This window comes from Paroedura picta, chromosome 4, assembly GCF_049243985.1.
Source record: "Paroedura picta isolate Pp20150507F chromosome 4, Ppicta_v3.0, whole genome shotgun sequence".
NCBI lineage: Eukaryota > Metazoa > Chordata > Lepidosauria > Squamata > Gekkonidae > Paroedura > Paroedura picta.
Window position 1 is genome coordinate 117,843,577 of NC_135372.1, and position 25,744 is coordinate 117,869,320.

Sequence of the window (25,744 nt, forward strand, 5' to 3'; positions counted from 1 at the left end):
ACCAAGAAGCTTCAGCCCATGTCATGATGGAAGATCGTTATCCTCCCTGGGAAACTCCATGGAGACATGCAGCACATGGGGCAAGACTAGGTTAAGACTGGCTGGTTTGGAATTCATGAATTATGCATGCATTCATACTCAAAGCCAAGAATCAGCAGCAACCTACAAGGACCTCAGGCTCAAATGACACACAAGAACAGCATTTGCTTAAACCCCAGAACTGGAAACTTCCTACAGGAAGGTAAACTGCAGGAGAGGAGCAGGTTCAGCATTCCCAAACTATACCCTCCTCTTATTCTTAATTTCGTACTCAGAAATTCCTACCTACATTTGGAGACTGGAGCCAGGTCTGCCCCATCTTATATTATTGCAGCCCTGGTATCAACTATAAGACAAAATCCACTTGGATCTAACCTTAATAGGACAAAAATCCCAGGATCCAAAGATGTCTAGATAGGAAACTGAAAACCAGACCCACCTCTAGAATGGCACTGCCAACGAAAGAGGACACTGCTTCCAAGAAAATCAAGAGAACCATTTCATGGTTATCAAAACTAACAACTTGTCAAACTCCTGGCAAACTTAATAGGCTGCGAACATTTTTAAAATACTGGTCCTGAAAAAGGCTATACAAATTCAACAAATAATTTTTAAGTACCACTTAGGATTTATAATGTTAGGAAGCCCATTCAGCCTTGTAATTACCACTCAAAGTAGTAGAACTGGCAGTTCTGTTAAGAGGCAATACATTTTGAGAAAACTCACCCAGACTCCTGTTGCTGTCTTGGGGTATTTTACCTCCGTAAAACAATGTCCAGACCCTAAAATAAAAGAAAAGAGAAAAATGTGAAGATTTCCCCAAGGAATCAACACTATTTCACCAAACAATGCCTCCTGTTTATTTACAAGAAAAGAGATTTCTCGGCTACTTTATCAGAATAAAATTCCATATTTTGGCAATCATATTTCCTATAAGCAGAAAAGTGTTCCTTGCAACCCATAAAGAATTATGAACTACATCCTTAATGCACTCATATACATGCATCAGGGCAAGGTTGCACATTCTGGCATGCATGTATGAGCGTTTAAAGAAACACATTGATAATTAATGCTCCACAGCTCTGTTACAAACACCGGTACGTTCACAGTTATTGTGCAATAGACATAACCATGCTTCATGGGCTGTGCAGCAAGTCACACATGGTACATGCCACATACCTTTGTCAGTGTAAAGCTGCCTGCAATAACAGCATTTCATCCCTCCATTCAAATGACCTGCCCCTTCTGAGTATTCAGTCCCAGACTTGTTTATGAAAATGATACATGCATGTACTTACTACAGCCAGTCTTGGAGAAACAATGCATCCACTGAATAAGTGAAATGGATACGTTGCTGGCCTCCCCAAAGAATTTTTAATCGCATTCTAATTTTAGGGCCATCTGTCATAAGTGCCATTATCTCCTCCTGATATACTTGGGCTTTACCACTGCTGTTGCACTTCACCCAAGTGTTCTAGAAGGCACCATTAGCCTGCAGGCTTGTTATTGATACCAATGCCACAAAGAACCTAGGTTGGCTCTCAGGCATCCCAGAATAGCACTCTTACTTGTCACCTGTATAGACTTGACATATATATATATATACAATAATAAACATGCTAAGGCAATATAAAGAATATGTTCTGCTTTTCATATTGGCTTGTTTCAGAAAAGGAAGGGGCAGGCAATAATACAAGATCAACCCAGAGCCTATAAAGCCAAATTTTGTTTACATTCAGACCCGATATCATGCATTAAATGTGGTACTACTAAAAGTGTGACTAATAAATCACATTGAGGAATTTCTATACAAAGACCAAGATGTTGCCCAAGAAATTGCTGATTGCCACTGTGGGATAGTAGGTGAATTTCCTCTAGGCCAGGCTGGATTCTGGAGGTTTTTGTGGCGGGACCACTTGGGCATGGAATTAGGATCACTGTGGGTAGGAAGGTAATTGTGAGTTCCTGTACTATGCAGGGGGTTGGACTAGATGACCTTGGAAATCCCGTCCAACTCTATGATTCTAAGGACTTGAAAAGCTTCTTGTCTCAAGGGCCAACTCCATAGAGGTTAGCTCTCTGGTTCAATGCTACAAAAACTACTTCTGTCACTCAGTAATTATCAATCTGTAGTGGACACTGCTATTCTTAGTGTAGGTTTGAAAGAAAAAACTGGTGGCAACATGCAACTCCAATCTAAAAGAGAAAAACTAGTCACCTACATCCTTCCCAAAGGCATTTGCCCCCCCCCCCTGTTCTGGCTCTTCTTCTGGCATACAAGTACCTGTATGGCCTACCTTCATTACTGTGAAACCTCTCCCCTACCACTGCACTTACATTCTGTAAATATCCTGCGGTAAGTGAAGCTTATTGTGAGGGTAAATTGAGGAAGAGAGGACTGCTGTTGTAAGCCACTTCAAGTACCCTCAAGGGAGAAAATGAGTGTATAAATAATATTTTGATATTTTGTTTCAGTTACAGTCCTGAAAGTGAGTTCTAGACCTCCAGAAAATCTATTCCAAAGGATTACTGGGAGGACAAAAGATCTGGTACTGACCAATACTTCTAAGAGCCTCTGTTGGTGTGTCTTCAAACTACCTTTTGTGAAATGGCACCTTCAAAAGGCACAAGTGAAGAACTGAATCCTTGTGGAGGGGCCCTGGCTAGGTGGGAGACCACCTGTTTTGCACACACAAAATCCCAGGTACAATCCTTTCTTCAGCTGGAAGAACCAGATGACATGAAAGTCCTCTGCCTGAGACTCTGAGGGCCGTTTCCAGTCTGAGCAGACAATACTGACCTTGATGGACCAATGGTGTTATTCAGGATAAGACAGCTTTAAGGGTTCTCATGGTGCCGAATTCAGTGGCCAATACCAAAGATGGTGCTTGCATAGAATCCAAATGCACTACCATAGAATCCAAATGCACTAAACACCAAAACATAGGTTGTGGGAGAAATGGCATTACTTTGAACCAAAACAAACAAGGGTCTACTGAAATTATTAACCTCTTTTCCCCACTGCCCCAGTTCCTTTGTGTGCCTGTGATAAGCTACCAACAGTATACTACGAGCATAACACAAGCAGCAAGGACAAGTATTCCATCCCTTATGGCGATTTCACTCTTGTAGAGACATTGCTACGGGACGTTTCATCAGATACAGCAGCCCATTAATATCAATGCCATAGTTCAGTTCAAGGAATGGCAGTGACAAGTTAAACATGTAGTTATGAATCAAAGGAAAGTCTGCTCTTGTGATGACTTCGACCTGTGAACCCGCAATAAACTCGACTCTGACCAACTACGGGAGGCAACTGCAGCAGAAGAAAAAAGCCTTCTCTCCCATTATACAAAATAGTACTATATCCAGCTAACAAAGTGCAGTTCTGATGACCCTCTTTTGCCTCCAAATTCCTAACAAGTTTCTCAAAGTTCAGCAAGCCTCTTCATCACCAAGAGGACTGAAATATAAGACAGCTCTTTAAAACGCTGGCACATAGAAAGTTATGCAAACATCATTGTCATAGTAATGACACCTTCTGCCTTTCTCAGGCTCAAACATACATAGCCAAATCCTTCACGTTAATACTTAATACTTTGGCTTTTCTCATCAGACCTGCCAAACAGCAGTTTTTATAAGCCTGCTCAAATAAACACGCTCAAACGAATCCTGTTCTAATGCGAGCAAATGTGGTCAAAGCTCCTCACTCTCAACACAGTACAAACATGCCGCTGTTAAAAATCGAACCTTATGTTTTCACATATCACTGAAAAGGCTGGAGCTTTAACCATCCTCTTAATGCAAGGGAAAACAATCATCATTTTTGCTTAACCAGGTTAACCAAAGAAATTGCTTAAGGGTCTTTTTTTTTTTTTAATCCTGCTGTAAGAAATAGAGTTGGTTTTTATGCCTGGCTTTTCACTGCCCAAAGGAGTCTCAAAACATCTGACCTTCACCTTCCCTTCCTCTCCCCACAACAGACACCCTATGAGGGAGATGAAGCTGAGAGAGCTCTGAGGAGAACTGTGATTGGTCCAAGGTCGCCCAAAATGGCCACATATGGAGGAGTGGGGAATCAAACTTGGTGCTCCAGATTAGAGGCCACCGTTCTTAACCACAACTCCACGTTGCCAAACAATTCTATCCAACTGTTAGAAGGCATAAAAAGATCCAAGCTAATAGGCTATAACATTTAGAGCCAGCTTGGTGCTGACTTCTAATCTGGCAAGCCAGGTTTTATTCCCCGCTCCCCCACTAGATAACCTTGGGCTTGCCACAGCACTGATAACGCTGTTCTGCCCAAGCAGTAATATCAGGGCTCTCTCAGTCTCGCCTACCTCACAGGGTGTCTGCTGTGGGGAGAGGAAAGGGAAGGCAATTGTAAGCCGCCATTTTGAGACTCCTTGTGGTAGAGAAAAGCGGCATATAAAAAACCACTCTTCTTCTTCTAAGCTAATTTGTGAATCAAATAAACATTTTGCAATCTTGGTTCCAATGGTATTGTTGCTACACCAATTCTTATTTCAACCCAGAAGCCAGCAGAAAGAAATGTACTTTTAAGAAGATACTATACAGTATTTCATGTTTACAACGCCAGTAGATTTGCTGCTATACTTCCAGGCCTCATTGCTCCAACAGCAAGAACCAGAGAGATCAGCTGTACCTCTGGAAGCAGGAATGGCCTGCCACTAGCAAGGCAGTTCTAATGCTACTTGCGCTTCTGTCTGAACACCAGCCCAGCACTCTCTTAGTCCTCAACCACATAATGGAGCTTCACAATGCTGTGTTGTTAACCGACACATTGAACAGTGAAGAGGACATAGATCAGTCTGTACTAACACGGAAGTGCCGTAAAACTGTCCTGCAAATTCATGATACGCCTCCCCCATCCAAAAGCAAAGTCCACTGCTATGTTTTGTGGTGCCTCCCGTGAAGGAAGTTGGCAGCGTGTGCAAACTCAGAATAACGCTATTACTTTCCAAGGGGATTTCACCATGCTTCTGTTTAGCTAGAAAAAAAAAACATTTATTGCTACAATATATTTCTATAAAACATTATGAATGCCTGGTAAGATCAAAACCAATACGCCGCTGAGAAGGCAGTCAAAAAAGTTTACCCTTCCACCAAATGCCCTGTTCGTGAAGACTAGCACATTAATCCTGCTACTGTGACCTCTAAACTTTGTATACTTAAGGACATATATGAAGAAGGCGATGTCATTGAAAGCAGCCACGCTGTCTTAAGACCAGCACCTTCCACAACTGGGGGGCTGACAGAGGCCTTTCGACTAGTGAAATATCAGCTCAGTTTATTTTAGAGTCAGGAAAGGAAAGCTAAAATAACCTGGGATGCTAGAGGGGTGAGCAGCTAAGCCCAGGTGTGAGCTTCTAGAAATAACCTGTGCCAGAACTGCCACGAAATCCAGTTATTCCTGCCTTGCGACTCCTGTGGCCTAGCAACAGGTATGTGTACTAAGTGCCAAGCACAGCGGTGGATCTTCTTTTAATTAGGATTAGTTCAAAGTTTAGTCTTGGCAGGAAATAATCTGAAATATTTTGTTTCCATTAGTGAAGGCAGACTCACCAGGGCACATTTATTTCTCAGCGGAATTTCCTCACAAGGTAGAATTAGTCTCTGAGCTGACCTTGGCAAACAGGCATCTGAGTCATCTGTTATCATATAAAAATACTTTAAAAGAGGAGGAGGGACCAGCCTTAGGAAGGCCAAGAAGCCAAGAAGCTGTGAGGAGAGAAACTCCACATCAGAGGAGGGAACATCATCAACAGAAATTCCATAATTCCCGTCAAGTTGAAGGAGCTTGTCAAAACCAGGATAAGGTGGAAATTCCTGGAATAACTCCTGAACATCTTTTCTAACAACAAGTCTAGAGATGGGTGGGCTAAAGAGCTGGGGGATAGAACAGGAGGCATATGGGATGACCCTAATAGGACTGCCAGCTCTGGGTTGAAAAATACCGGAAGCTTTTGGGGGTGGAGCCGGGAGTGAGAAGGATTTGGGGACAGGAGGGGCGTCAATGGAGTATGATGTTATGGAGTCCACCCTCTAAAGCAGCCATTTTCTCCTGGAGAACCGATCTCTGCTTCCTAGAGATGAGCTGCAAAACTGGGGGATCTCACCTGGGGACTGACAACCCTAGCCCCTCCTGACATATTGCCAATGGAACTGCCTGCAACTCCACACAAACCCTAGTTGATCCCTGTCCTATATTCTACCCCAGTGCTTCTAAGGAAGTTTGAAAAGAAGAATGAAGAAGTTCCCTTCTTCAAAGCATTTGGGATGGTTAGCCATCGTAGGCACATTCTTTTACAGAGGTTCATCACTGGTTCAAAAATCACTCTTCCTACTCAGACAGGATGCCTGCAGAGGGGGGGGATGCATAAATGCATGAAGCACACACTCCAGAGACTAGTGGTTATTGGGTCATGGATGGGAGAGTTTGTTTTTTTCCAATAAAAACATGTTGGGAGGACTGTGTGACATTCCCCTAAGAGGCAAACTGTGTGGAGGTTTCCAGGAGACTGTTACCTTCCTCTAGCTGTATGCAGAGAAACTAATAATTCTTTGGAGGTCATGGTGGAAACTAAGGGTTTCTCTTCCACTTCCATATTAAAAGATGGGAAGCTTCTCCAAATACTCTCCCCTACTGTTATGCTAGACACCTTCCCTTAGTTTAAGGTGACCAGATTGTCCCACTTTTGGGGGGACATCTGAGGGTACCTGGCAAATTGTAATCTTGAAATTAAAAAAATATTTATTACAATACTATTTTTGCGTTCTATGCGTTCTATGAAACTTTTTGTTGCTCCATATAGACCAAATTTTTAATCAAGGACCCCCCCCCCCGGGGTCAATGGTGTCCCCCTTTACCAATGTAAAAAACCTGGTCACCCTCCCTTAGTTTCGAATCAGAGAGAGTCCCAAAGCTTCTGTTGGGGATGCAGCTAATAATGCCAGTTAATCACCATACAGTAATCTCAATTACCAAAGAAAAACCAAATAACTAACACATTATTGGGGAGGGGACACTTTCAAATATTCCTGCTTCCAGGTGTTTGACTCTTCAGCAACCTCCATCCTTACAACTTCAGCAGGGATGCAGCACGGATGCATCACGGAATGAGAGAGAGGCAAGAGAACCCCAAAGCTGTTGAGGACACAGTATGTGGTTGCCAACCTTCAGGTGGTGGCTGGAGATCCCTCCAGAGTTATAACTGCTCTCCAGGCATCTACTCTATGAACATATCTGACCTGAGCTGCCACCTCACACTTGGCCTACAGCAGGCTCTGACTTTACATTTCCAGGAATTTCCCAAGTCAGTATATAGCAGCAAGAGGAATAAGGGAGGCCAGCAAAGGTGCGTCTACCCTATCAATATTTGCTTCTCTTCCCATCTTTCATGCAGCTGAAAGTCTGACAATAGAAATGGGAGGAAATGCACTCAGGTGTTCTCAGTTTCTCTAGAGCAGATCCACCCATCTTTTCACCCACCGAGATGAACACAAGAAGGTGAGAGTCTGACTTTCAAGGATGGGGGACAGATATTGGGGGCCTCCATGTCGCTTGGGGAGTCATGAACTGTGCAGGCCTGCCCGGAAGTAACAATGTGGAGGCTTAGATCCTGACCTGATATTTGACAGTAACTGGAGAATCATTTACGTTTGAGGTGATTGTTACTCTACCTTCTACTTGACTCTTGGCATCAGCACTGAATGGGAGAGTGTGTGTGTGCCCCAGCAGAGGACATCCTGCCCTGCTGGGAAGTATTGATTTACAGCACAGCAGTGGAAATATTGTTCTGTATTCATTTTACTCCAGTTTGCAAACAGGCATTTGAAAACAGATGGACACACTAGTGTCTGCATCTCCCCCCCACACCCCGGTTTTAAAAAATGAGAAAAATGAAAGCAAGTGACATATCAGTTTCAACCTCATGCCATTAAAACCAAATTACCACTGAGAAGCAGCAGAGAAAGCACAGCTTCTCTGCGTTACAGAAAAATCTAGAACAGAAGAAGGCTATTCATGAGACATGTACTAGAGAGAATACGAGGAAGGGCAGAAAAGATTATGCAAGAAGCTTAATTGCTGGAATAATCTTTATATCCCACCACCAAGCCAAAAACAGCAACGTGGAGCTTGCTGACACAATCCTCGATACCCAAGGTGGTTATTAATTCAGTACGTTTAATCACAAGTCAGCTTGTTTGGGTCTGCTTCTTTATATAGGCAGGCAATCCAAAAGCATTTTCACCTCAAGCATTTCAAGTCTTTTTCTGAAACTTTACATTACTTATCTGACAAATTTTTATCTTGTCTTTACACCAAGGAACGCAGTGTAGAATACATAGTTTCCCTTCCTATGTTTTACCCGCACATCTACTCTGTGAGGTGGGTCACACTGAGAGACAATGACTGGCCAGGGGATGTTCAGTGAGTTTTATGGGGAGCATGGATTTGAACATGGGTTTCTCCTCAGGCCTCATCCTGTACTCTAACCACTACCCCACACCAGTTGTTATGCCAGGGATCAGAGATCTGATAACCAAACATAACATAGCTCTTAAAAACAGCAGCAGGATAAAGCAAAAAGGAACTCATTTATTTATTATATTAATATACTAGGGGCCAAGCTCATTGCATTCAGGAATACAACGGGTGCTAGATTTGGGGGTGGGGGGTGGAAGAACTCTGCAGATGGCCTCTCTCTCCCCCCAGGACCTCGAAAGGCTGCAGACTGGAGGCGCCTGGGAAGGGAACTCACCAGCAGGGGCAGCTCTCACGCAGCAGGGATCTGCAGCCTCTGAGCCTCAGAGAGAAGTAGGGGTAGTCAGGGATGGGGGACAGAAGGCGATTGGCTGGCTGCTGGACAGACTGGCAAGCTGGCTGGAGGCAGAGGCATTCAGGAATAGGACAGCCACCCGCAGTGGGTGTTAAGCACTGAGTGGCACTTAAGCCATGAGACACGCTCCTCCTCCAAGGCCTTAACCAGAAATATGTTATGTGGAACAGATATCGCCTTCCCTAAGGAACAATACAGACAACTCAGTACATTATAAACAAAATCAATACAGAAATAACAGAACACTATAATAGAACAGTAGAAAAATGGTGAGAACATTCATTCAACAACAGCATACCGACAGCCTGTGGGTTGGATGAATTGGCGGTGATTTTCATGGGAGGGAGGTTTAGGGTCCCAGTGGGTGTTATTGGTGCAGGTCGAGCTCAACCAAATGCCTGGTGGAGGATCTCCCTTTTCCAGACCCTGCAGAATTGTTCAAGTTCCATTAGGGCCTTGATCTCCTCTGGGACTTCATTCTACCAGGTGGGGGCCAAGATGGAGAAAGCTCTGGCCCTGATTGAGGTCAAGTGAGCTTCCTTGTGGCCAGGAATCACCAAGCCGTTGGAGGTAACGGAGCACAAGGCTCTTTGAGGGATGCAGGCACTCCCTCATGTACACTGGGCCCAGATCATGTATGGCCTTAAAGATGATTACCAGAACCTTAAATCTGATCCAGAATTCAATGGGAAGCCAGCACAGCTATTGGAGGATGGGCCAAATGAGCCTCAATAATATTGCTGAGAGATCCCCCCTCTCCCGTAGACATTCTCAACTGGATCTAACACTCTGTTCAGTCCAGGTAAACTGGGTCAACCGGATCCAACACCCTGTTCAGTCCAGTACAACATGTTCAGTCCAGGTGAGGTATACTCAGGAAAGTCACTTTTCAAGGGCTTTCTCAACATGCAAAGGGGTTAGATAAGGATGCTTGCTGGCACCTACATTGCTTAATTTATGTTTATCTGATATGGTGACTGCTTTGAATAAAGTTAATTTGTATATTCTTGTGCTGTCAAACTCTCCAGCATCTGTTATCCTCTATGCCGATGTGGCTGCTTTATATGCCAGAACACCTGTGTGGTTTCAATACTTAACCTTTGCTACTTGTTATGGACAAGGGGGATTTACTGTTGGTTACCATGTCAAAAACATTATTTTTTTCCAGGGCACATACCTCAAAATTCACTTGGGAAATTAGAGAACAAGTTTTGGAGCAAGGAAACCAGTTTTGTTATTTGGGTGTCTATTTCTAGTCAAATCTGTCATGGAAAGCTCATCTTGAAAATGTGCTGGAAAATTCTTGGACATTCACTAAGGCTATAATCTGATTATTTTTCAGTAAGGATGGGCAATATCTTTAGGTATCCCACTCTAAAGCAGTAACACAGATGCTACACAGTGCTCCAGTGTGGATAGAGGCCTGCCAGGAATCACTAGATTATCTCTTAATAAAATTTCTAGGTAAAATCACTGGGATATCAGGTTGCATAGCAGGAACACTGTAGTTAGAACTAGGCATTCACTCTTCAGAAGCAGAAGCCTTTGTCTTTGATAAGACAGATTCTCTTTCCTTGTTGAGGGAGGACTCTTATGTAAGTCCTTGGATGCAATTAATTGAATCTAAACTACCCTTTTTGGGAATTCAGATCAAGGACCTCAGGAATGGAAGCTGCCTGAATGTCAATTCTGAGTGAAATGTATAAACTACATTCCCTGAGCTCTTATGAAAGAGCGCATACAGTTTGCTGCCCCTTTTATCTAAGTTTGTCATATCCAAAGGCCTCTCCTGAATACAAAACATTCAACTGCCCCATGATATAGAACAGCACTTATGTAAACCAGATTAAATGTGATACCTTCCCAGGTAAATCGATGGTTGTTTAAGAAGCTTTCCTCACTTGAATAAAACGTGTGTGTCAATTGAGATAAACTGATACATCGGAGCATTGTCTCTCAGAATGTGTGATTTACTCGGATATAAGAAAATTATAGGTTTTGCCACTTTGTTTAGGGAGGGGAAAGATACCTATTGGAGAGCAAGTGCTGAACACAAAGACACTGTGGCTGTTGCAAAGTTATTTCCCCAAGTTATAGCAAGATATAATAATATGAATAAATAAATGAGTCAACTCACGTTATTAGACTTGTTTAACTTTATTAGTGTGATACTGCTCAAGGCCACTGGGTTGAATTAGTAAGTAAGCCTAAGTATAATAATATGTGTCTCTGTACAACTAATACTGATTTGATTTTAGCAAAAGTTAAAGACAAACCATCATCTATTATAGTTTTAAAAACTAGTCAAACAGAAAATCACAACCAACAGAATAAGGGATGTGGCCAAAGGTGATTGAACAGACATGAACTGATAATCAAAAGAAAACAGAGCAAGAACCTGGTAAATATGTCTACACAGATACAAAATCAGGGTACCACCACATAAAAGGCCCCTCCATCCCATTTGCTAACCAACTCACTTGTTCTGCTCTCATTGCCTATAAAATCTTCAGGAAGCTTCATGCGAGATCAACTGCTAGGCCCATTTGGTTTTTTAAAAGGTTATAGCCAGCACTTAGATTTGTGCTTAGTAAGTAAAAGTAAGAACGAAGGGATCAGTAAAGATCTCTGAGGAATTATGGAGGGGAGGGGGGGAGAGAAGCCCTGCAGATACCACACTGAAGTAGAGGAAGAACATAAATATGGAGCTATCATGCTACATCATGCATTGGTAAGTGGCAGGAACATACTGTACTAGCTAAAGCAGTTAAAAATAAATACATATTGAAGATCTTGAAAGTGGCCAGTTCAATGTTCCTCAAAACATTTCTCCCCATAAAATATTTTTCAAGAGACACTTGGTTATTATTGCATAAATAGACTTTTAAACCGCCTCTCTCCCAAAATGGGCTCAGGGCAGTTTGCAACGTAATTAAAACACAACAGCACAATTTATTAAGTTAAAATAATTACAAAAAATTAAATACAAGACACTCTAGCTAGAAACTAGTTTGTCTAACGTACTACCCCCTCCCCAATATCCCAGCCATCATTTATCTTCTCTGCATAGAAAAAGGGGTTGAGGAAGACTTCAGAGGGTCAGAAGGAGGCTCCTATTAAGTTGCTCTGTCCACAGCCATTGGCCGGGCAGAAGAGAGCTGTTTTACAGGCCCTGCAGAACTGAAACAGTTCCATCATGGCCCTGGTCTCAGCTGGCAGTCTGCCTTCTTGGCCATGGCTCTGGTTGAGGCCACATGGATGTTTTCGGGGTCAGGGACTACCAGTAAATTTGCACCAAATGAACAAAGTGTTCTCCAGGGGACATATTGTGAGATGTGATCCCTCAGATATGCAGATCCCAGACTGTATAGGGCTCTAAAGGTCAATACCAAAACCTTGAACCTGATCCGGAACTCTACAAGAAGCCAGTGCTGCTGATGGAGGACTGGGCTGCTGTGTTCTGCAACAGTTTTAATTTCTGGGTCAGGGTTAAGGGGAGCTCCATGTAGAATGAGTTACAGTAATTCAGCCTGGAGGTGACCATTACATGGATCATTGCGGCAAGGTCTTCTGAGACCAGATAGAGCACTAGTATCTTCGCCTGACATAGATGGAAAGAATACATGGTGCACTACAGTGATGATTTCAGCCTCAGTCAAAAGGAAAGCAACAAAGATCACTCCTAGATTCCCGATGGTGCATGAAGTACTTAATTGCATGCCATCAAGGCAGGGGAGACTTACTTCCTCTCCTGGACCTTTCCTACCCAGCCACAGGACCTCCATCTTTGAGAGCCCAAGCTTCAGATGGCTCTGTTGGAGCCACCTAGTCATGGCCGCCAGATACTTGGTCATCATACTTGGGGTTTATCCAGTTGGCTGTCCATCAGTAGATAAAGCTGTGTCAACAGCATACTGATGACATCCCAGTCCAAACCCTCAAGCCAGCTGAGCTAGAGGGCCCATACAGATATTAAATAACAATAGAGAGAGAATCACATCCTGAACATACCACATGGGAGTGGACAGCTGTGTGCCTGCTCTTCCCAGATGGTAGCCCTCAGTCCCCACCCTTGGAGGAAGTATGTCAGCCACTGTAGAGCTGACCCCTCCCCCTCCCCAATATCCCTGTGTCAGCAAGGTGGTGAGCCAACAGCTCATGGTCTACAGTGTCAAGCACTTATGTGAGATCTAACACCACCAGCACTTCCAAAGGTCATCCACATAAGTGACCAGTGACATTTCCATCCATGGTCATGCTGGAAACCAGACTAGGATGGATCCAGAACTGATGATTCCTCTATGTTCGCCTGTAGTTGATCCACTGCCATCTGCTCAACTACCTTATCCAGAAACAGCAGATGCTGGGTGGTAGTTGGTAGAGTCTTGCAGATCAAGCAATGGTTTCTTCAGCAGGGGCTGCAACACAACCTCCTTCACTCCCCTCGGAAAAATCCCTTAGGACAGGGACAAGTTTAGAATCTTCCAGAGGGGCTTCCCAATCCTTTCATCACGCACCTTGAGAAGCCATGAGGGACAGGGATCTAAGGACCAAGTGGGTGGTCTTACTGAAGTCAGCACCTATCTACCTCAGTTTGATTGAGACCTTTGGATCTATCAATAATCTCTCCCCAAAAACAGCTAAGAGGTCTCCAGTTCCTTTTCTGTATCAATACTTGAGGGAAGGTCATAGAATTATAAGAGTTGGAAGGTGCCTCCAGGGCCATCTAGTCTAACCCCTGAACAATGCAGGAACTCACAACTACTTGCCTACCCACAGTGATGCCAATTTCATATCCAAGGGATCCACCCCACCAAAAATCTCCAGAATCCAGCCTGGTCTGGAGGAAGTTCACCTACCATCCCAGTGGCAATCAGCAATTCCCTGGATATGCAAGGAAGAGCCACAAGAGACAAACACTGGCACATCCCTTCCTGCCCACCCACTCACAATCTGCCTAAATTAATAAAATCAGCATTTTTGTCAGATTACTATCTAGCCTTTACTTTAAAACTTCCACAGAAGGAGAAACCGCCACCTCCTGAGGAAGCCTGTTTCACGAAAACCCCTCACCAACTTCATAGCCTTCCTCTGGACATGATCCAGTTTCAATACATCTTTCTTCAGTAGTAGTGTCCAAAACAATACCAAATAAATTTCCTGACCAGCAGTAGTAAAAATGTCATCATCCATAATATTTCTGTCCTTTTGATTATGTAGAGCAGTGTCAATATAGCCATTTCATACCTAGCTTCAAGAGAGACTAAAACATGTAATAAAAACAAAGACCTCTTTGACAAAAAGAAAATTTAATGAACAGTGGCTGCTGCAATAAAGACCCTACTCTACATTCTGTTACGACTGACAAGAGTATAATGAAGATTCCTTAAGTTGGATTCTTGAAGATGCAAGGATATTAAGGGGTAGGCAGGGAGGGGCACACCCTACAGTTTGCAGAATCAAAGCCACTAGGAGCGATGCTGCTCAAAACCATCCTTCTGAGTTGAGCCCAAGAAACTTATAGTTAGCCAGAGCAGCTGCTACACAGTGTCCAAATCCTGCCAAAAAGGGCCTCTAGAACATTCTTCAAGGACAGCTGCACATAGACTGCATTACAGTAATCATTCCTCGAGGTTACGCATAAACAAACTATGGTTGCCAAACCCTTCTACTCTAGATTCCCGGATTAGAGAGAGATGATAAAATGGTCCTGGTCACACAACTCTCTCCCGAGAATCCAGCAGCAGTACAAATAGCCAGCAACATTGGAGGTTTCGACTGCAGATCGACACAGCTGAAAATTTCCACCAGTTATCCCCAAGCTTTTTTCCTGCTTAACCAAGACCAACGGGCAGCCACAGTCATTCAAACTTATCTGGATTCAACCTCCCCATATCCAGCTGCACACTGTGTTCCATGGCCATCTTCAATGCAACTTAACCCTCTACACCAGGGGTAGTCAAACTGTGGCCCTCCAGATGTCCATGGACTACAATTCCCATGAGCCCCCTGCCAGGGGCTCATGGGAATTGTAGTCCATAGACATCTGGAGGGCTGCAGTTTGACTACCCCTGCTCTACACCTTCCGGTTTTACTGTAGGGAAGCCAGGGCCCAGGTGGGACCTGGGGATCCCCTGGAATTAGAGCTCATCTCCTGAATAAACACATCATTTCCCCTGGAGAAAATGGCTGCTTTGGAGGGTGGACTCCATAGCATTAGACTCCATTGATGTCCCGTCGCACCCCACCCCACCCCACCCTAACTCCCACCCCCTCTTGGCTCCATTCCCAAAGCCTCCAGATATTTCCTAACCCAGAGCTGACAACCCTAGTTTAGTGCTGGAGCCTGAAACTCGTAACACCCACAACCAAGCTTGGTTCAGGGAAAGGAAAAGGGAGCAGCAAATGCAGACAGGGTTTAAATACACACACACACACACAACTCATTTCACTCTCCAGTACGACAAACATGCCCCCATTTTAAAGTGGCAAAAGATCAGCACTTGTTTGTATTGTAAGATTCTTCAGCAGAGGTCTGGGGAACGAGTAGCTAGATCGCAGACGTCCAAACTCCCCAGATGCCGATGCCATGCTACCTGGCACCAACAGGTGCTACCGCCAGCAGAAACGGTGCCAACTCAATAGTGCATCTAATTAGAGCCCCTTAATTGCTTCTATTGTTCATTCAGATTCATCTAAAGGTAGCATCAGAAATAACAGCAGCCTGTCAGCATCCTTGACTCTCCATGACCGTTCTGCCTGCACATCCCTTTCAGATTTGCCTCTAGACTCGCCACTTTAATCCCCCCTCCCAACAGAAAACACAAAGGTTTCTGTTCCCCCTCCACCTTGAAAACTCTGAACTTCAGATGCTTTCCTCCTGCCCTGACAGACTCAACCTGGCTACCTCTATCTGAACCAATCCTGTTTGAACCAATCCTGTTTTCCGCAGGTACCGGCAACAAACAAGATTAGTCTATCACAAAGAGAGGTGTCATTAAAATACACAATGGGGGTTCTGTTTGGCCTCCCCCCCCCCACGCCTGCTTGTAGTAAAATGTCTCCTGAAATGGCTTCCCCCACCCTGCCAAGGTGCCGTTCTGTTCGCGAGCCAGCAGAAGGGAAGGGGGAAAAAAATCAAAGCTAAAAATATCCACTGAAAGGTGTCATGCCAGAGACAGGCTTAGTATGAGGCAGGGTGGGGAGTTTCATGAATTTATTATGAGCCCCCAGAGAAGCTTCAAAACAGCCTTTGATCTCTTCTTTCCCCATTTATTCAAATTTTTAAAAGGAGGGAAAAAGCAGAAGGGTGGGTAAGAGAAAGAAAACAGCATTTCCTTTGTGCAGCAGGAATCTGCTCCTCCCTATGTATTTGCATTCCTGGCTGATGCACAATGGATAGTGCCAACTAACAGGCACCCCTCATCTCTGTTCAGGTGCAGCAGAGGGAGGGAGGGTTGCCAACCTCCAGGTTGTGGCTGGAAATCTCTTGGAATTACAACTGGTCTCCAGCTGACAGGTATCAATCCCCCTGGAGAAGGAAATACGGACTGCTAACGTTGCTCGCCTCCCCAAACCCTACCCTCTCAGGTTCTACCCCCAAACCTCAGGTGTTTCCCAACCCAGAGCTGGCAACCCTAGAAGAGGGGGGGGATCATATGTTAAGCAACTATGAGTGAAAGTCCATTCAGTTCTGCAGAACAGTGGCTGGGACGGGATTATTTGTTTGTTTGCTGATTAGATTTCTTATACACTGCTCCAAGCAGGTTACAAAGAATAAAACCCTACAATAAAACAGCAAAACAATCCCCTGCTCAAAACCCAACCCTCCCAGATGGCAAATCCTAAAACCTCCCCTTCCACCACCCCCCACTCAACAGCCTCCCACCAAGTGCCTCAGGGGGTGTTAATGAGGGGAACAGGCTACAGTCACCTACACTGAGGAGAGGCTCTTGATCTTAGCTGCCCTGGCCTCAACCAAATGGCTGGTGGAAGTGCTCTGACTTGCATGCCCTGCGGCACTGTGAAAGCTCAGTCAGGGCCCACAACTCTTCCAGAAGCTCATTCCACCAGGACGGGGCCAGGACCAAAAAGGCCCTAGCCCTGGTTGAAACCAGGGGTGCTTCTTGTGGGGTGGGGACCACCAACGGATTTGCACCCACACAGCATAAAGCCCTGCTGAGGGCATAACGCAATAGGGAGTCCCTCAGATATGTGAGGCCCAGACCACAGATGGCCTTAAAGGTTACTACCAGAACTCTGAACTTCATTCGGGACTCAACTGGCAACCAATGTAGCTGCCTCAGCACAGGCTGGATATAGGCCCTCCAAGGTCTGCTGACATTGCTCGCCTCCCCAAACTCTACCCTCTCAGGCTCTACCCCCAAACCTCAGGTGTTTCCCAACCCAGAGCTGGCAACCCTAGAAGAGGGGGGGGGGAATCATAGGAGCCTAACTGCTGCATTCTGCACCAGCTGCAATTTCTGGGTCAAGGACCAAGGAAGGCTAGTGAAGAGCAAGTAACAGACGTCAGTCCTGGAGGTGACCATCACATGGATCACTGTGGCCAGGTGTTCTGGGCACCAATGCAAAACAAACCAGACCATAATCCAAATGTTTAACTTTTATCAATCAAATGATACACAACTATGTGAGAGAGCTGTTGAGTTCACCACAATTCTCCACCAGGATCAATATTATGGGGAAAAACAAAAAGGTTTAAAAGGGAAATTCTTCAGGACATGATGGCAAGCCCTGGTAGAGTCTGCATTGTCTACAGAGCTGCTTCTGGCTTCAGGTTCCTCCCAGCTCCTTGGATCAAGTGACAATAAATCAATAGACCTCCAAAGGTATTAAAAATAATTCCAGCAATTGGAATTGGATGGGATTAGCCACGAGCTTGTTTTCCCAAAGGTGGATGGAAGCCGATGGAGGCAGCCCCAGAGGTCCTCTGAATAAATGAAGTATAGAAATAGGAGTAAGCACTATCAGAGGGATGTGATTACTTAAGAAGCAAGCCTTAGGTCTATTCAGAAGTGTTCAATTTGGTTTACTCCCAAGAGAGTGCCCTTAGTATCAAAGCCTTAGCTGTATCAAAGCTTTTTTTATTATAACAAGGGAAAGGTTCATAAGCTCAGGGGCAGAGAGCCGGCTTTGCATGGCTCAGTCTCTGGAATCCCGAATTACAGGATCTCAAGCAGCAGGTGCTAGAGAAGGCCTCAAAACCAACACAGAGAGTAAACAACACAGAAATAGGTGGATCAACTGTCCTTGGGAGAAGACACCTTTATGTGTAGACTCTTAGTTGCAGTAGTGCTTTGGTGTCTAAAGTATTCAGCCAGCTTGGAGTAGTGGTTAGGAGTGTGGACTTCTAATCTGGCAAACTGGGTTCGATTCTGCACTCCTCCACATGCAACCAGCTGGGTGACCTTGGGCTTTCCCATGGCTCTGATAATGCTGTTCTGACCGAGCAGTGATATCAGGGCTCTCTCAGCCTCACCTACCTCACAGGGTGTCTGTTGTGAGGAGAGGAAAGGGAAGGTGATTGTAAGCCGCTTTGAGACTTCTTTGAGTAGAGAAAAGTGGCATATAAGAACCAACTCGTCCTCTTCTATTGCCAGAAACTTTTCTATTCAAGATGATGGAACTCTCAAGGAGTCTGATATAAGACCTATGGAGGAAATTAAGCACCTGGTGCCTTTGCAATCCCAGTGAGCACCCTAACTTGCCAGGCCATCCCTTTCAGCACATAAAACCCTGAAATAGATAACTGAGGGCCACAATGGAAGGTTTGCTTCCAAGGAGAGGGCACACCGTCCCCACAGGCAGGCCACAGCAAACCACCTCCGTGCATCTTTTGCCTAGAAACCCTGCAGGGTCACCTAGCCAGCTGCAACTTGACAAGAGTTTCCACTACTAGGCTCTAAAAACCCTCCAATTCACTGCAAGGACTGCCTAGTGCAGGCACTGCCTTAAGAGCAGCAGCCACCAGCCCTGCAAGCAGGCATGTGTTCAGGGCTTTGTCCCTAATCCTTACACTGTTGGGGGCGAGGATTGTCTTCATTCTGCCAATACAGTTTCTGATTCAGAGACATCTGAATGCTCCAGAAGGAACAGGCTCTTCAGCCACGTTTGTCAGACTCCCCGGGGAAATGCACTTGCATACATTTTTATGGGAGTAGCAAATTTACACTTGCACATGCTTGCATTCCACAAACATTGCCAACAGTATAACTGAGTTGGTTCCTCCCACAACGTTTTCCTTGTTCCGCATCTCAGGCTCAATCATTCTAATCCAGAAATCTTGGCAGCTCCAATTTGGACACACTGCTCCTCGCTTGTAGTAGCTGGTCTATTAATTTCAATGGGAAAAGAGATGTGTTTTTTTTTAATAAGCCCTGCTTTTCACTACCTGCAGGAGCCACAGAATCACAGAGTTGGAAGGGACATCCAGGGTCATCTAGTCCAATCCCCTGCACAATGCAGGAACTCACAACTACAATGCAGCTTACAAACACCCTCTCCCTACAACAGACACTCTGTGAGGTAGGAGAGGCTGAGAGAGAATTGCTCTGCAAGAACAGTTATAAGGAGAACTTGGATTAGCCAAAGGACAGCCACGTAATTGTATGTGGAGTAGTGGGGATTCAAACCAGATTAGAGGTCACTGCTCTTTAACCACGGCTCCATGCTGGTGCACAAAAGCTGCCTCCCTCCACTGAAGTGAATGCATCAGCCAACGAATGTTCAGAAGAAGAAGAGTTGGTTCTTATATACCGCTTTTCCCTACCCAAAGGAGGTTCAAAGCAGCTTACAGTCACCTTCCCATTCCTCTCCCCACAACAGACACCCTGTGGGGTGGGTGAGGCTGAGAGAGCCCTGATATCACTGCTCAGTCAGAACAGCTTTATCAGTGTCGTGGTGAGCCCAAGGTCACCCAGCTGGTTGCATGTGGGGGAGCGCAGAATCGAACCTGGTATGCCAGATTAGAAGTCCGCACTCCTAACCACTCCACCAAACTGGCTCTCCAGAGACAATGCCATTGAGAAAGATTTTGTGTATGAGAAAAGCAGGGGGCCTGGGTCTGTATAGACAGCTTCTGTTTTATCAAGCTCTTCTTTTATGAGTTACAATATATGAAACATACGCAAGCATCAACATACTTTGGCAAGGAGATAGTCCACAGGTAACGAAATATGGTAAAACAGATTGAGGTCCAAAGCTAAGCCATTCCCAAAAGATTCTGTAGAGCCCCTAAGAAAACCATATTCTCTAAGAGCTACAAATGGGACAATGCTTTTAACTGAAAAGCTTAGAAGTATTTAATCTGTATGTTTTAATTAAATTTCACAAATAACTAAACGGTTTCCATGAAACAGGCGCATAAAAAGCACAATATAGAACAGATCATCAACTCTGTTAAGCCGGTGGGTACACTAGAATTCTGAGAAGTGGGTGCTGTCACAAAATGGCTTCTCTGGGCGATGGGAGCCAATCACAACATGCTGCGTTGTTCTAAGCTAAGCATCCTCTATAGGAGAAGGAGAGCTGTCTTCTAAGGTAGGGGTAGTCAACCTGTGGTCCTCCGGATGCTTGCAGGGGCTCATGGGAATTGTAGTCCATGAAATCTGGAGGACCACAGGTTGACTACCCCTGTTCTAAGGGGTACTCCCTATAGACACAAAGGTGATGCTTTATAGGCTGTTCTGAAGCACCTCCTAGGCCACTGGCCAGAAAATATGGAAAGCCAAGATTGACTGTTTGCTCAAGGGATACCAATGGGGTGGGGGGGGAGAAAGATGTCGTGACAGGAAATGCAGGTGCCCACAGGCCCTGAGTTAATGATTCATGATACAGAACCACAAAAATTAGAGCCAAATACGACATCGTATGTCATCACAACCATTCAATAAATATCATTAAAGCGGGTCCACCTAAGCCTGTTTCTTTGCAAAACGTAACCACTAAGAAATTTGAAGAGGTGGGGGAATGACTCAAGGAAGAGGAACTTTTAAGTGCCATTTCCCTGCTAAAAGTTACCTTCACATAGGACTGTTTTTGGCACTGGTGGTGAATTGACACTTTCCCATACCCTTTACTATCAGGCCTTAGCAATCAGAAGTATCCAAATGACTTGTGTGCTTGGAGGGAGGGGGAATGAAGAAAGAAACAACATTATACTCCTCTGTTTTCAAGGGACTCCATGAATATAACTGGCAAGTCTCAATTTTATGGGCAGAAATTAAGTGCTATTCAATTCAACAACACCTGGTTTGCCACTTTCGGGGGAGAAAGTCTATGCTATGCAACTCCCTTCCTTGGAAAACACAGAGGTCAGTAAGGAGAGACACACACACACACACAGAAACACTGCTGTTCTTGTACAGCAACTGAAAAAACAAGACACACTGGTTCTCATCTCTCTGCGCCAGGACTTTAATCAGTCACTGATCTGTGCACCCCCACTCAGGAGCCAGCCTCCAGTCAGAGCCTCCCTCTCAAGCTGCGCCTTCCTCGGGATGGAGGTGCTCCCACTGAAGACTAATGACTGAAAATGTTTCCTCGCTATTTATAGAAAACGTCTGATTTAATGCCTCCATTACTACCCAAAGTTGCTGTTAAAGCAATAAGTGCAACACCGTGATTGCAAACAGAGCAGACAAATGTTTCACAACCACCCGTAGTGGCAGGGGCAAGACAAGGGAGGCATGCGCCAGGCACAAAGATGAGCAAGCCAAAGTTAAGGAAGCCGTCAATAATTTATTTATTTATTGTAGTAGCTGCCATTCAGCTCCGAGCCAGAAGACAAACCACCAGGTATGAAGGAATGTCTTGGGTACGTGTCAGCAAGACGCACGTCATAATTATGTTGTTCAGGTCAGATCATAACACTGTTTGAGTCCAGAAGCACCTTTAAGATGAACAAAGTTTTATACAAGGGATAAACCTTCACTGGTCTTAAACTTTGTTCTGCTGCTTCAGACTCAACATGGCTACCCACTGGAACAGGCCATAAATATCTGTGACATTTTGCAAGAGTACAAGAAACCCAGGACTCAGCCATGAGGAGCTTACGATCTGAAATTTGCCATTAGGGAGAAGATAAAAGAGGGCGGAGGGATGAGGAGAATGAGAGTAATATTGATTTCAGTTATGGGAGCTTAATGTCATTGAGGGGAAGGGTGCTGTGTCCACAGCTTCCTGGTGGGCTTTGCGAAAGGAGATGACCAAAGCAAGAAGAGCTGGTATCACATATAGCAGTGGTCCCCAACCTGCGGGCCGCGGCCCAGTGCCGGGCCGCGAAGGCCATGGCGCCGGGCCGCAGCTCCCTCTCCCCGCCCCCCCCCCCGCAGTAAAAAATGTCCCAGGCCGCAAGCTTGCGGCCCGGGAAGCTTCTTACTGCGGGAGGGCGGGGAGAGGGAATCAGGGCCGGGCCGCGCATCGGGCATGCGCGAAAGCGCCATGCACAATGCGCGGGCGCGGCCTGATGCGTGGGCGTGGCCCCCGGGCGCGGCCCAATGCCCTGCCGGTCCCCAGCCTCAGAAAGGTTGGAGACCACTGACATATAGGTTTCAGGATGGGTACCAGGTATATAGGGGAAGCAAGGGAGAAAGAGCAGTTGTCTGAGACAGCAAAAGAACTATGAACAGCCAAGGTGTTGGAGAACCAGGTAGAGGCTGGGACATCATGGAAGATGAATGCTGAGAGGAAAAGAGTTTGAAGGTAAAGAGGAGTTTGTGTTGGATCTGGCAAGAGACAGGAACACATCAACCTGCCTTACACCGAATCAGATCCTTGGTCCAAGAGAGTCAGAATTGTCAACTCAGACCATCAGAATCTCAGGCAGAGGTCTTCCACATCACTTCCTATCTGATCTTTTTAACTGGAGACTGAACGTGGGACCTTCTGCATGCCAAGACAAGGCAGAAGTCTGAACAATCAGAGGAATGAATGATTTGGACAGCAAAATATGGATGGTGGAGAGGGGACTGAGGAGGAGGATACAGTAGTCAAGCCCAAAGATCACCAAAGCATGAACTAGAATTTCTGCCAAGCGGACAGAAAGGAAGTCTTTGTCAGAAAGTGAGAAGTCATATGACCTAGCAACAGCTCAACTGGTGATAGGGCAACAGAGAGAGATGAAAATAGCACCAAGCTTTGTAGCTATTCTAGAATGTATGGACTGATGGATGGACAGGTGTATGCATTTTTCATATATAATTATGTATTGTATCTAATAATAACAAGAGGAGAACCTGGGAGTATTCACAGGAAAAGTGAAACCCCACTCAACCAGTTACTCTGCCTCCTGCTGGCTTCGCTTCACCCCCCTCCCCCCATTTCACCCACCTGCCTGGCCTTCATTTCCTCCCCCCCCCCTTTCTGCCTACTTACTTTCCTCTCGAAACCTATCCAACTGGCATGGGCAGGTGGACAGTACAGGCAAGCACGTGGCTGTTCCTGGCATATTGGCAGACATAATCTGATTTCCTGTGGCAATTTAAAATTCTACTCAAATTCATCAAGGGTGCTTTTCACTCCATGGTCTAAAGATGCAGGTCACTCATACCATTTTGAAATTTATTAACCCACATTTTAAAACAAATATTTCAGCACATCTGGAGGCTCCTCAGCCTTGCAGAACCCTAAATTGTAGCTATAGTTGGTTTCACCGGGTGGATGTTTTGATCCACACATCAGCTGGCCCTTGGCTAATAGATAAAGACTATACCAGGGTTTCTCAACCAGGGGTTTGTGAAACCCTAGGGTTACTTGACAGCCTCCCAAATGAGCGGGATACAATTAATTTCTTATATATTTAAAAAACTGTTAAATATTTATTGGTTGATATGACAATATATGATCATGTTGATCCACCCACCCTAAAATGGCCAAAGATGGGCCTAGAGGGGGGGAAGGGGAAGGACCCCAGGTTGGCGTGTACATAGTTATGCTTCCCAATCATATTCTGCTCCATCACACCACTTCTGGGGGTTCTCAAATCCTGAAGAATATTTCAGGGATTTCTCAACAATAAAAAAGTTGAGAAGGGCTGGAATATAATAGGAAGGTCCTTCCTGGGCGATGGAATGCATATTTTTTGCACCATAAATACGAAGGATATCGTCACACAGGATTTTGTTCAGGCACGGCATATTTCACCCTGCCTACAGGTATCTACATGGCCAGCACTTTCCTTCGCCTAAGTGAAGAATTGCACACTCTCTGGAAAGAACCGAAGCATTCATTGGTATGGCAGCTACCACTAGTCTCCAGTGAACAAAGCTACTGAGCATCCATTTTGCTCCCTCGCACCCATCTGGTGTACCATTTCTTAATGTGCAAGAAGCTGTGTAGGGAATCACACTGATGTACATGCAAGATGTACGTGTGCTGCCCAAATGCACAAAGAAGGCAGCAGCAGCCCTAACACATGCTTTTACAACCCAAAGATGCTCTCTTCATTCTCACAAGCATTCTAGTTCAATGAAACCTGCAATGCACAAGTCTATTAAGCAGACAGACGTGTTCCAAATAGTTGCTCGGGTAAGCAAACAGCCTTTAAGCCAGTGACTGCAGGAAAGGGAGGCTGCAGAATGCCTGCCATATTTAAAAAGAAAGGATATCTCACATGCTTGACGTCCAGCTTCTCCTTTTGCTCAAGTTCTTGCGCCTTAACTTGTTGGAAGATGTCAGAGAGAGTGCCACAGAGGCTGCTACACTAAACTCCTGCTTGAAGAGCTTTGTGGCACGTGGCCATAGGTATCAAAAAAGAACTTTGGCAAGTCAAGAACTCTTCAGTAGATTACAGCGAAGAAGGTTATGCCATGTGCTCAGTGCACAAAGCAGCACAACACTACAGGCATCATGTGTGCATGTGCATATTTATAGGTAAGCACATGATGATGGTTGGTCTTTTGAGCAGGTTGGATGCAAATCAATTTTCCTCTCCAAAAAGCTTTCTGTAACACGTAAAACAACTGCCACAAAAAAGGATCAGAATCAAAGGTCAGGTCAGTAAGTACGCCCTAAAGCTCTTTAGTCCAACTTCGTGTGCCAGCCCTGATTGACTCCCAACCACAAAGCGTTCAAGTCATGACTATGAAACCACAGCAAGCAGCGCACTGCGACTGCGAGACAACAGGAGGCATTCAGTTGTTCCAACACCAGATATTGCCAGGCCAAGGATGGAGGGAGACAGATGCAGAAATGATCTTAACTATTTTGGCAATGTGAAAAAACAAATGAATTCAATGAACTGATTTCTATGCATAGTAGCTACAGCAATCTGCCGTCCTTGAAGTTTATTGTTTCAGTGGGTCTATCACCACACAATTTAGTTCATATGTCACTGTGTTTTGGAAAACCTGCTTGTGGAAAGGAGGGAGGCCACAAAAACGATCTGAGGTTTGGCTCCATCAGACAACAAGAGGGCCGCATAAGGCAATCATCTAGCTATAGGGTAACATAATGGCCAGAATTCTCAAAACATATGTGGGTGGGATACCAAAGACATTTTGCCCTGCTGTTACAGAACTGCTTGAAAGAGATCACGTTACTACAACAAAAAAAAATAAAATAAAAACAGACATGTGGCCTGGAAATCAGATTTGCGACAGCAAGGTTATAGATGCTCAATTTACCAAACAAGTTGTAAAGTGTACACGTATAAAGAAGGACGAAAGAAAAGAGGGGAAATGCTTGGGAAATAACAAGAACATAATAAGATTCAAATGTCAAACCATCTCCCGTTCTGGACTGCCCTCATTTGATACACATAATATTAGATAGTGTGTGTTTTAGCCTTCAATTAACATAGAAAAGGTGGTCAATGACCAGAT

General features: G+C 44.9%; 1 protein-coding gene across 16 annotated transcripts in view; it reads right to left on the reverse strand.

Moving 5' to 3' along the window:
- The window catches only part of EPB41L1 (erythrocyte membrane protein band 4.1 like 1), a 181,913-nt gene that overhangs the window by 152,323 nt on the left and 3,846 nt on the right, over positions 1–25,744 (reverse strand). For 15 of the 16 annotated variants that reach the window (XM_077335361.1, XM_077335354.1, XM_077335362.1 and 12 more), the window contains exon 2: positions 766–821. The exons of the other annotated variant lie outside the window; for it this stretch is intronic. The gene's annotated coding sequence lies outside the window, so the exon portion shown is untranslated. The remainder of the gene's footprint in view (positions 1–765; positions 822–25,744) is intronic. 16 annotated transcript variants of the gene reach the window in all.